Below are 9,533 nucleotides of genomic sequence, written 5' to 3' on the forward strand. Positions count from 1 at the left end.
AGAATCTGGATAATACCTTCTGGGGGTTGCTAACAATCAGGAGGAAGAGTTGAAGAAGAGAGTACGAAGCTTTCATCATATCTAAGGTGCTATTTCCATAATAGAATTCAATATCCAATTGGAGAATGATTTGCTTCATTAATTTTTTTCCATAATAAGAGAATATGGATTTTGAAATTGGCAAACTGGAGTTTGCTGTCATGTGATATTCAGGATATTGATTAACCTCTATAAACATCAGTTAAGTGTTGGTAACACAGAGATGATTAGTTATTTCTGTGTTGTTGTGAAGATTATACAACATTGGTAAAGGATACTTAATGGAGCCTGGTTTTAATAATGGCTCAAAGATGGTAACTTTTGTCAGAATATTATTTGTTCCTCTTATTTTCTACATGCATTTTATTGTTCTTCCTAAGAGAGTCCTTTCAGGTGACTCTTTTGAACTCATAAAGCACAAATGATGTAACTGGGTAAAATGGTGACTCTCATGAGTCTGGGAGAAAGAATTCACCCTGTAGGTCATGGGGAGGGGTACCATATCATCTATTTTACATTTGCATCAGGGTTTCATAAATGGAGGAAACCTGTAGAACCACTTTTTTGGTTCTGAATTATAACATGATTTTCCTGCCCATCAAGATCAGAACTAGGCCAACCTGATTGATTTTTCCTTTGTTTAAAGTTTTAGGCAAAAGATATCCTATTAAAAATTTAATGACTAAGCTCTCCCTTGTGGAGTAAAATATCTGCAGCCTCAAGGAATAAAAAGAGTTGGTAATTGAAGTATCAGGGTTTGTTACAAATTCTTACTCTGTCTAATTTTTTTCTATCAATAAAATGACTCTAAGCTAACTTTACTTAAAAATTACTCTTCAATGGATGAGTTAATAAAGGAGAATCAGTTTGCTATTCTTAGGAGAAAATAAAAAAAGAGAGAGAGAGAGAGATTCCCCTATGACTGGGGAAGAGGCCAAGAGAATTCTCTTTAATAGCAGTAGAGGGAGACATTAAAATTACTAGGTTTCCACAGACAGTCACAAGTTGGCATTTCACCTTATTTAGAAGGTAATAAACACAGCATTTGAAGACGTACTAGGATAATCCTGACTACAGATCTCACACAAAAAGAGGATTATTAAACTTTCAAAAGAAACAAAAAAGATTATATAACAATCTTAGGTTTAGATAAGGCTTGACTTCAAATAAAATTTTTTCCCACTTTTCTTTCTTCTCCTGCATCAGTAAACACTTATTGATGTTTATTGGGCATGACATCCTATGAGGCATAAGTATGTTCTAGAAGAGAGATGAACTGGCCTGTTGGCTGGTGGATGTGACAGAAGCAGAGGTATTATTGCCCCAGGAAAATTGCTTTGGACATGCCATCTTGAGCACTTTTCCTTCTTTAATTTTCTAGTTCAATTTCTACTTATATTCATTTCTAAATTCTCCTTTTAATCTTTTCAGAGATCTTGAACCCAAAGTGATAACTTTAGCCCGAATGGACATCCTTTGATCTTATAATGGAGCCAAAATGGCAGGGATGTGATATTTGGATAGCAAATGGTCACCCAGGAAACCACCATTCTGTACTGGTAATAATAGTGGATAATTATTGAGCAACTTATGTCTCAGAATTTTATATGTATTACCTTAGTTCACTTAAACAACACTATACCAGAAGCACTATTTCTATATCCATTTTCCAAATGAGGAAACTGAGGCATTGAGAAACTTAAATATTGACCCAAAGTCTCATAGTTAATGTTGAGAACACACTCTTAACTACTATTCTTCCAGACTGCCTCTCTTGGCAGAGACCTCTGGTTACAACATGGCAAATCATCCATCCATCCGTCCATCTAGTCAAATATTCAGTAAGCATGTACTAGGGATATATAAACTGTGAATAACACTGACATACTCTCTTCAGACCACTTTCTAGAGAGGAGGAGAGACAGTTACAGAGGCATCCCATGCACTGTGATAGGTGCTATGACAGGGAAGTGGAGGGTACTCGGGCATGGAAGGAGGCGCTAATCGAAACTAGAAGTGGGTGTCAGAATAGGCAGGTCAAAAAGTTCTGTCCTCGTCATTGTGTGCTTTGACTACTTTGTAACAAAGGGCATATAAGGTAACTGAAGGAAAGTGCTTTGAAGCAAGGCCTGTGTTGTTCCCCTAGTACTTGACATATGGTGGCTGCTCAATTAAAATATATTTACTAAATAAATGAGAATTCTAATGCTCCATAATGACTCCATTGTAACAGGAGGTTTTTGACTTATTTCTAACTTGACTCTGAAACACTTCTCCTCCAAGCCCAAAATAAATGTTCCCTTTCGACTTAAAAAAAATAATCAAGTCCCTGATCCCTTTTAAGCCATTTTCTAAAAGTCCTATTTCAGGCGAGCTGCCACACCCATTATAGTTTACTAGAACAGTGTGTTCTCAGGTACCTTTTAAGTATCAGATATCAGATACCTCAGGTATCTTTAATCCTGAGGAGAGACTGTGGGTTGGTCTGGGAAAGCAGGTTGCTTTTCCCCTTTTTTCCAGTTGATCAGTGAGGTTCCATGCTATGTTCTGTAGTTCTGAAAGATCTGTTCTCCTTTCACCTTTCCAGAGAAATTTTTCTGCCTGGAAATTTTTCTTCCCCTCAAACCCTCCTGTACTCAGTTCACTCTTTCAAAAGGTGTTAACTTTGGGAAAGTGGTTCTTAATCATTGACCACACAATCCTCTAGCAGACTACAAGAATCCAGGGCACAGTGAGAGAGAAAGGCCAGAAGAAACGGAAAGACCAGGCTAATGATTTTCCTTAACAAGGATTTTTGTTGTCCTAAGGTGGTGTTTTATTTGGGTGTAGTTTTATTTGGGTTGGGTTGTAGTTGCCTTTAAAAAAGGCAAGAAGTTCTGTCTTCCTTGTGCTTGCTTAGAATGTTGGGGCTAATGTAATATTTTCTTTGGTGAAACAGCAGTAAATTCAAGATAGTAAAACAATGCTGACGGGAAGGGGAAATGAAACTCCCGGGGGGGGGGAAATTTAACTTGGAGCAGGTAATCCTCATGGCCCATCCCATATATGATCTTTATATTATCTAATTACATAATTGTACTTCCTAGCCTGATGCCACAGTTTAAAATCGTAACTCGTTCCCTTCCCTGTTTTCCTCCAGAGCCCTTATCTCCTACTCATGCCCTGTATAATTCACTTAAAAATTACATATTTATATGACAGCCCCTCTGGAATGTTAAGTTCCTTAAGCGTAGGAATTTTGTCTGTTTTATTACTCATCCAGGGCCTAGAGTTGTCCGGGTACGGAGTTAGATGCATCATAAATATGTTGAATAGAAGAATCATTAATCCTGATCAAAGCAATATTAATAAATAATAACTACAATCAGATTTTTCCTACATGGATTTAATTTATAGACGATTGGTTGGACATTTAAAATTATTTTATAGAAATCTGACAAAACATGACAATAGGATCTCTATAAAATCTTCAATGGTCACAAACTGCGTGGAACCTATTTTCACCAGCACAGTGTGCTCTTCTAAACATAAACATGGAAGGATAAGCTTGGCCTGGTGAGAGTGGAAAATCCTGAGGTTTCCTGATGCAGGTGGCCTTGCTTGAATCCTTAAAGCTAAGGGCATCCTTTGGCTCTGTGTGCTCATACCTGCTCCTGGCAACAAGTTCAGGTGTTGTTGACTACCCCTCTGAAACTCAGACTCACTAATTTTGTCTTCCCGTTTTTGAACAAAACATTATCATCCGATTCCATGGTTTTTAGTACAGGATCAGGTAGTTTATAGAAACTCAAAACACAGAAGATGAGTAGAAGAGAATATGAATTGTTTGGAAGCTTCTGTATTTGAGATTGTTGAAACCACTAGAGATGCTTCCCAGCAGTGACATGTCAGGGTGCTGAGTACCACCGTGGCTGCTCCAGCTCGTCCTTTCTCCTTAAGACTTCTAGTTGTGAGCCATTCTAGTGTGAGTGAAACGGGGGCTGTCTAAGTGGCAGACAAGTACACTTTTGGCTGAGATTCAGCTACCCTCCTTCCCTCTCTCACCTACTGAGGCTTCTCTCAACAACTGGCCTGAAGAACTGATAACGGACTAGACTTATCTAGAAACAGGAGGAACAACTGGCCTCGCTGAACTTGTATTAATCTAAGGAGTGCATGAGTTAAAAAAGTTAGGGCATTGCACACCAATTCTCTATAGGACAGCATTAAAGACATTTGACATTTCAAAACAGAGAAAAGCTTGGGCAGGTGTGTAAACATATGCAAATCAGATTTGTATCACTTGTATCACTCAATTATTTCATCTATTTCGGTGTGGCCCTTAGGAAAGAGCTTCATGTAAACTATTGGTCTGGTGGTACACAAAGATTCATGAACTCCAAATTCTGAACCTATATGTTCTTTTAATACCTTGTATAATTCATTAAAAACAGCTCAATAAAGAGATATAATTCAAACACCATACAATTCACCCAAAGCACACAATTCAGTGGTTTTTAGTATACTCACAGTTATGCAACCCCTACTAATCAGTTTTAGACCATTTTTGTTAGCCCATAAAGACACCTTGTACCCTTTAGCAGTAATTCCCCATTCCTGCTCAACTCCACCCCCACCCCCACTTCAGTCATACTTAACCACACATACAAAAAAATCTACTTTCTGTCTATAGGTTTGCCTGTTGTGGACACATTATATAGGTGGAATTATACAATATATGGTCTTTCACTTAGTATAGTCTTAGATGTTCATCTATGTTATGGCACATATCTTTTCCTTTTCATTGCTGAATAATATTCCATTATTGCATTCCATATCACATTTTATCCATTCACCAGTCAATGGAATCTTGAGTTATGGTCTCTTTTTGCATATTATGAGTAATGCTGCAGTGAACATCAGTGCACAAGTTCTTACATGGACCTAGATTTTCAATTCTCTTGTATAATACCTAAGAGTGAAGTTAAATGAGTTATATGGCTGGGCTATAATGGTAAATTTCAGTTTTTTGAGGAATTCACAACCTATCTTCCACAGCAACTTACTCATTTTACATTCCCACCAGCAATATATGCTGGTTCTAATTTATGCTGGTCTAACATATGCTGGTCCACTCCCTTTCCAACAATTGTTATTATCTTTCTTTTTGATTAGTCTTTTTGGTTGGTATAAAGTGGTATCTTTGTTTTTGATATTTATTTCCCTAATGGCTAATGATGGTAAGCACCTCTTCATGTGTTGATTGGCTGTTCACACACCTTCTTTAGAGAAATGTCTGAAGTCCCTTGCCCATTGTAAAATGGGTTAGTTCTTTTTTAGTTGTTGAGTTTTCTCTCTTTTGCCTTAAGAATGGGGGATGGTTGGAAGAAGACAGCCTCAGACCTTTCACTTGCTCTTGGCTAAAATAGAGCTTCTGCAGCACTGGTGGTGGATGAGATGCTGGTGGCCTGTTTTCTCGGGACGTAACATAGCCCTCAGCTGTGGTCTAGGTTGAGAGTGAGCCCAGTGTTCTTGGCTGTGCTCCCCCTCAGAGCAGAGCACCATCATGTCCCGGTGGAGCTGGTGAAGGAAGTGGGTTATAGCTCAGAATCCAAACTCTTGCTGTTCTTACTGAAACTTAATAGACTGTCTTTAACAAAGTTTTCTTCATTTGTTGTATTTCCTCAGGACAATTTCTAGAGACCAAATAGTTGCTTATGTACAATTTCCAACAGTAATTTTAAAGTTATTGTTGTTTTGCTTAAGGGGGTAGGTTCACAGAGTTCCTCATACCACCATACTGGAAGTTGAGTCCCATTTAGATAATTTTTAACGAAGATTTTCCATCTTGTATACTTGGTAGTAAAATAGTTTATGCTGACATAAAAGCCCAGTAGATATAGAATTACAAAGGACGGTTTTTACATAAGTATTTGCAAATTTACAAACAGTGGGTTAAGAAGGCCAATTGAAGTTGAGGATTGGTTGACTTTCAACTTCATATCCACTACATTTCTAGAATGCCCATGAATTTGGTTTGGCAAACCATTGTTAATTTGTTGTTATCAAACAGTTGTATAGAAATCTTTGGGTAATGAGGGTGATAGTACCTTTCACATGTTTGCTGTTGCTCTAGTTATCTATGTGTAAAACCATCAACAGCCATTGAAACAATCATCAAAATGATGCCTGCTTTATGGACTTATGGTTTCCAGGGTTGGATGAATCGAGAGATTGGGACTGACATATATATACTACTTTTTGCCTGGGAAATCCCACGGACAGAGGAGCCTGGTGGGTTGCAGTATATGGGATCACAAAGAGTCAGACATGACTGAGTAACCAAACAACAACTTATAAAATAGGTAACACAGGTAGCACGGGGAGCGCTACCCAGTGCTCTCTGGTGACCTAAATGGGAAGGAAATCCAAAAAAGAGGAGTTATAGCTGGCTCACTTTGCTCTATAACAGAAACTAACAACCCTGTAAAGCAACTATCCTCCAATAAAAACCAATTAAAAATAACAATAAAAAGATGTCCTTTAAAAAGTATAGGAATAATTCAGAAGTGAAAATTAATTTTACACACTAATCTAAAAAACTCATAAGCAAAAATAATCATGCATTTCTTAACATTTATTTAATTCAAAAGAACTACCAGACCACAAAGTCATATAGGAAAACAATTGCCCCAACTTTCTTGGTGCATTTATTTGTAGTTTTAGGGCTAAAATTTAAAGTTAATAATTCTTCAAATTCTTTATTTGATCAAGGGCTGGGTTCATATGTTAATTGCCAACCAGTTGAACGTCATTTTAGTTGACACAGATCTGGAATCTCTGCTCATATCTAAACTCTTTTCTATCCATTATGCCATATCCTCACCCACTTGTCAAAGTTATCTATATGTACTTTTCTCCTTGGGTTTAGAAGTCTAGTTACTTATAAGTGGTCACTTAATCATCTTAAAGAAAATACATACTGCTTAATTGGAGATGGAAATGGCAACCTACTCCAGAATTCTTGCCTGGGAAATCCCATGGTTAGAGGAACCTGGTGGGCTACAGTCCAGGGGGTTGCAATAGAGTCTGACAAGACTTGTCAACTAAAACAAACAGCTTAAGAAATCATGATAAAATGTTCAAATGTATCTCTTGTTGGAAATTCTTTACTTTGGGGGCAATTGACTTGTGTGTATTATTGCCTCAAGTAACTTATGGGCAAAAAGTATTGTATAAAAACACGAAACAAGATAAAGAAAATATTTAAGAATGAAATCAAGCAACTCTCAATGACATTTCTCTGAACAGTGTTACTGCATTATACAAAGACAAAACCCAAAAGTAATTAACAAAGTAATTTTCTCTTCTTTTGGCTGGGAAAGTTTCAGTAGGAAAGTTTGGCTTCTGTTGACTGAAACATCTTAGTTTCTAACATAGTTAAAGGCAAATGGAAAAACCCATTCAATTCTTAAAATTTTTAGTGCCGTTAAATAATAAACTGGTACATTGCTTTATGGCTCGGTATTATTTTTTCCTTCTAAAGACAGGAATTCTAGCCTTTAAAAGCGACGTTACCGTTCAAGCATGTATTTGAAGGATGCTTACCTCCCGGTTGGGTTGGGTATGTCTCCTGCGGCTTAGGTGAGCACAGCGCTTTGGCTCCTCCCCAACTGCTGCGAGCTTCCTACTGCGCTGGGCGCCTCAAAGCTCCAGGAGTTAGGTGTTCGGCCCCGCCCTCTGCACTATTGCTAAAACTCCAATTCTGCCAGCCTGATCCCGGTGATTAATTATTGACGGAAGGAAAACACTCCCAGGCACACTTGTGTCCACCCGGTCACGGCTCCCCACGACTCCTTTCAGAAGGGAATGCCGGCTGCACCGCTCCCCTCCCCCCTTGCTCTGTGGTCCCAACTTCCCACACGCTGCCGCTCTCGGTCCCGGGCGATCAGGCTCGTCCTCGGAGGAATGCAGCCCAGCGACTTCTACATTTTTAAATTTGGTTTCCTGCAGCACGTTAGCACTTCTCCAGGGACCAGCCTCTCAGAAGGAGGCGCTTTCCGGAGGCTGGGGAAGCTGGGGCTCTGAGAGCAACGGAGGAGGCTCAGGCGTCACTGTCACCTCCGGCTGCCGCAGGAAAACCCCGAATCGCGGCGGGGATGGGGAGGAGGGGATGGGGAGGCGCCCTTTCCCTCGCTCGGGTGGCAGCGCCAACACTACCAGAGGGGCACGTACTTCGATGGTCGTGGTGGGAGCGGGCAAACAAATAGAAGGCGAAGGTGGGAGCTTTGGGGCTTTAGCCTGGGGAAAAGCCTACGCCCAGCGTCTATCGATCTGCAGACTTCGGCAAGGGGGCAAAGCCGGGCGGATGCTGAGTACTGCGGTCTGAAACTCAGCGGCAGGCTGCGAAGTGAACCCAGGGCTCCGGGTCGGGGCGGCAGTCGGCCCAGCAGGCATCCCACCGCATTCGTCTGTCAAAAACGGAAGAAAGCAAACCCTTTTAGCTTTGGCAGTTAATTTTGGTGCCCGTGAACGTGCAAAATGCTCCCCCCCCCCCCAACTCCCTCCATCCGGCACCTTCCCTTCTCCCGGTAGCTGGGAGGTTAATGGTTGAAAGGCTGGATCCCATCGGGGAAACGGAAGGATCGTGCCCAGGGAAGAGAATTAATTTGGGCTCGGACTGCGGCAGGAAGGCGATTTGGGAAGAGAGGGCTCGGAGGAGGCTAGGTGCCGCACACACCAGGCAGGCTGCGGCGGCTCCGGCCCCGCCGAGCCAACCTCTCGGCGCTCAGTTGTCTTCCCCAGGAGGCGCGGGACCGTGAGGAGCATCTTCCCTGAAAACCCTCATGCAGAACACCATCGATCCCTTTTCTACCGAGGACATAGTGCTTAGACAGAATGCCGCGGTTGCTGGATGAGATCTCAGAGGCCCTTGAAGCTTCCAGCCCAAATATCTCCGTAGCTGACTATGCCCAAGACCTGGGGGCGTCCGGGGCGAAAGCGTCCTTGGATTGACGAGTCTTTGGGCAACAGCTGCCAGTCAACCCCCACAGCCTAAGGAAGACCCCGTACTTGTCGGCCTCATCGGGCTGAAGCGCGAGTTTTAGCTGCGGGCAGGTTTCTGCTCCCTCCTCAACGCGCTTCCGGCAGGTTCCAAGCTGCCTGCCTTTGCAATGAAGAGAGAGACTCACACAATCGGGCGGGGGTTTCTCCATGCAGGAGGGAGGTGTCCTCAAAGGAACCTGAAGGTGTTGGGGCCAGGGAAGGGAACCAATAGAAGATGAGCACCTTGGAGTCTGTGTTGGCCGTTTTACATTTTGTTATCTTTTCTTTATCTTGTGTCTAAATATTAGCAACCTCTTGGCTTCTCCTGACAAAGCTCATCAAGTTGGGAGCACAGGTATGACCATTCCCACTGAGAGATGAGGAAATGGAAACCTCGAGGAGTGACTTGTCCAAGGTCACCAAGCCATTTTGTGGTGGGATCAATACTATTTACACTCGTTTTTAGGTCT

General features: G+C 41.4%; 1 protein-coding gene across 2 annotated transcripts in view; it reads right to left on the reverse strand.

Annotated features, from left to right (window-relative positions):
* Nucleotides 1-9,201, reverse strand: part of SPTSSB (serine palmitoyltransferase small subunit B) — a 30,747-nt gene extending 21,546 nt beyond the window's left edge. Inside the window, exons 1-2 of one of the 2 annotated variants that reach the window (XM_061168257.1) lie at nt 9,091-9,201; nt 7,627-8,489 (exon numbers count right to left, since the gene is read on the reverse strand). The gene's annotated coding sequence lies outside the window, so the exon portion shown is untranslated. Of the gene's footprint in view, nt 1-7,626; nt 8,490-8,758 lie in introns of both variants that reach the window. The other variant, XM_061168256.1, reaches the window with a different exon arrangement.
* Between the last annotated feature and the right edge of the window lie 332 nt (nt 9,202-9,533).

This window comes from Dama dama, chromosome 19, assembly GCF_033118175.1.
Source record: "Dama dama isolate Ldn47 chromosome 19, ASM3311817v1, whole genome shotgun sequence".
In the NCBI taxonomy this organism is placed as follows: Eukaryota; Metazoa; Chordata; class Mammalia; order Artiodactyla; family Cervidae; genus Dama; species Dama dama.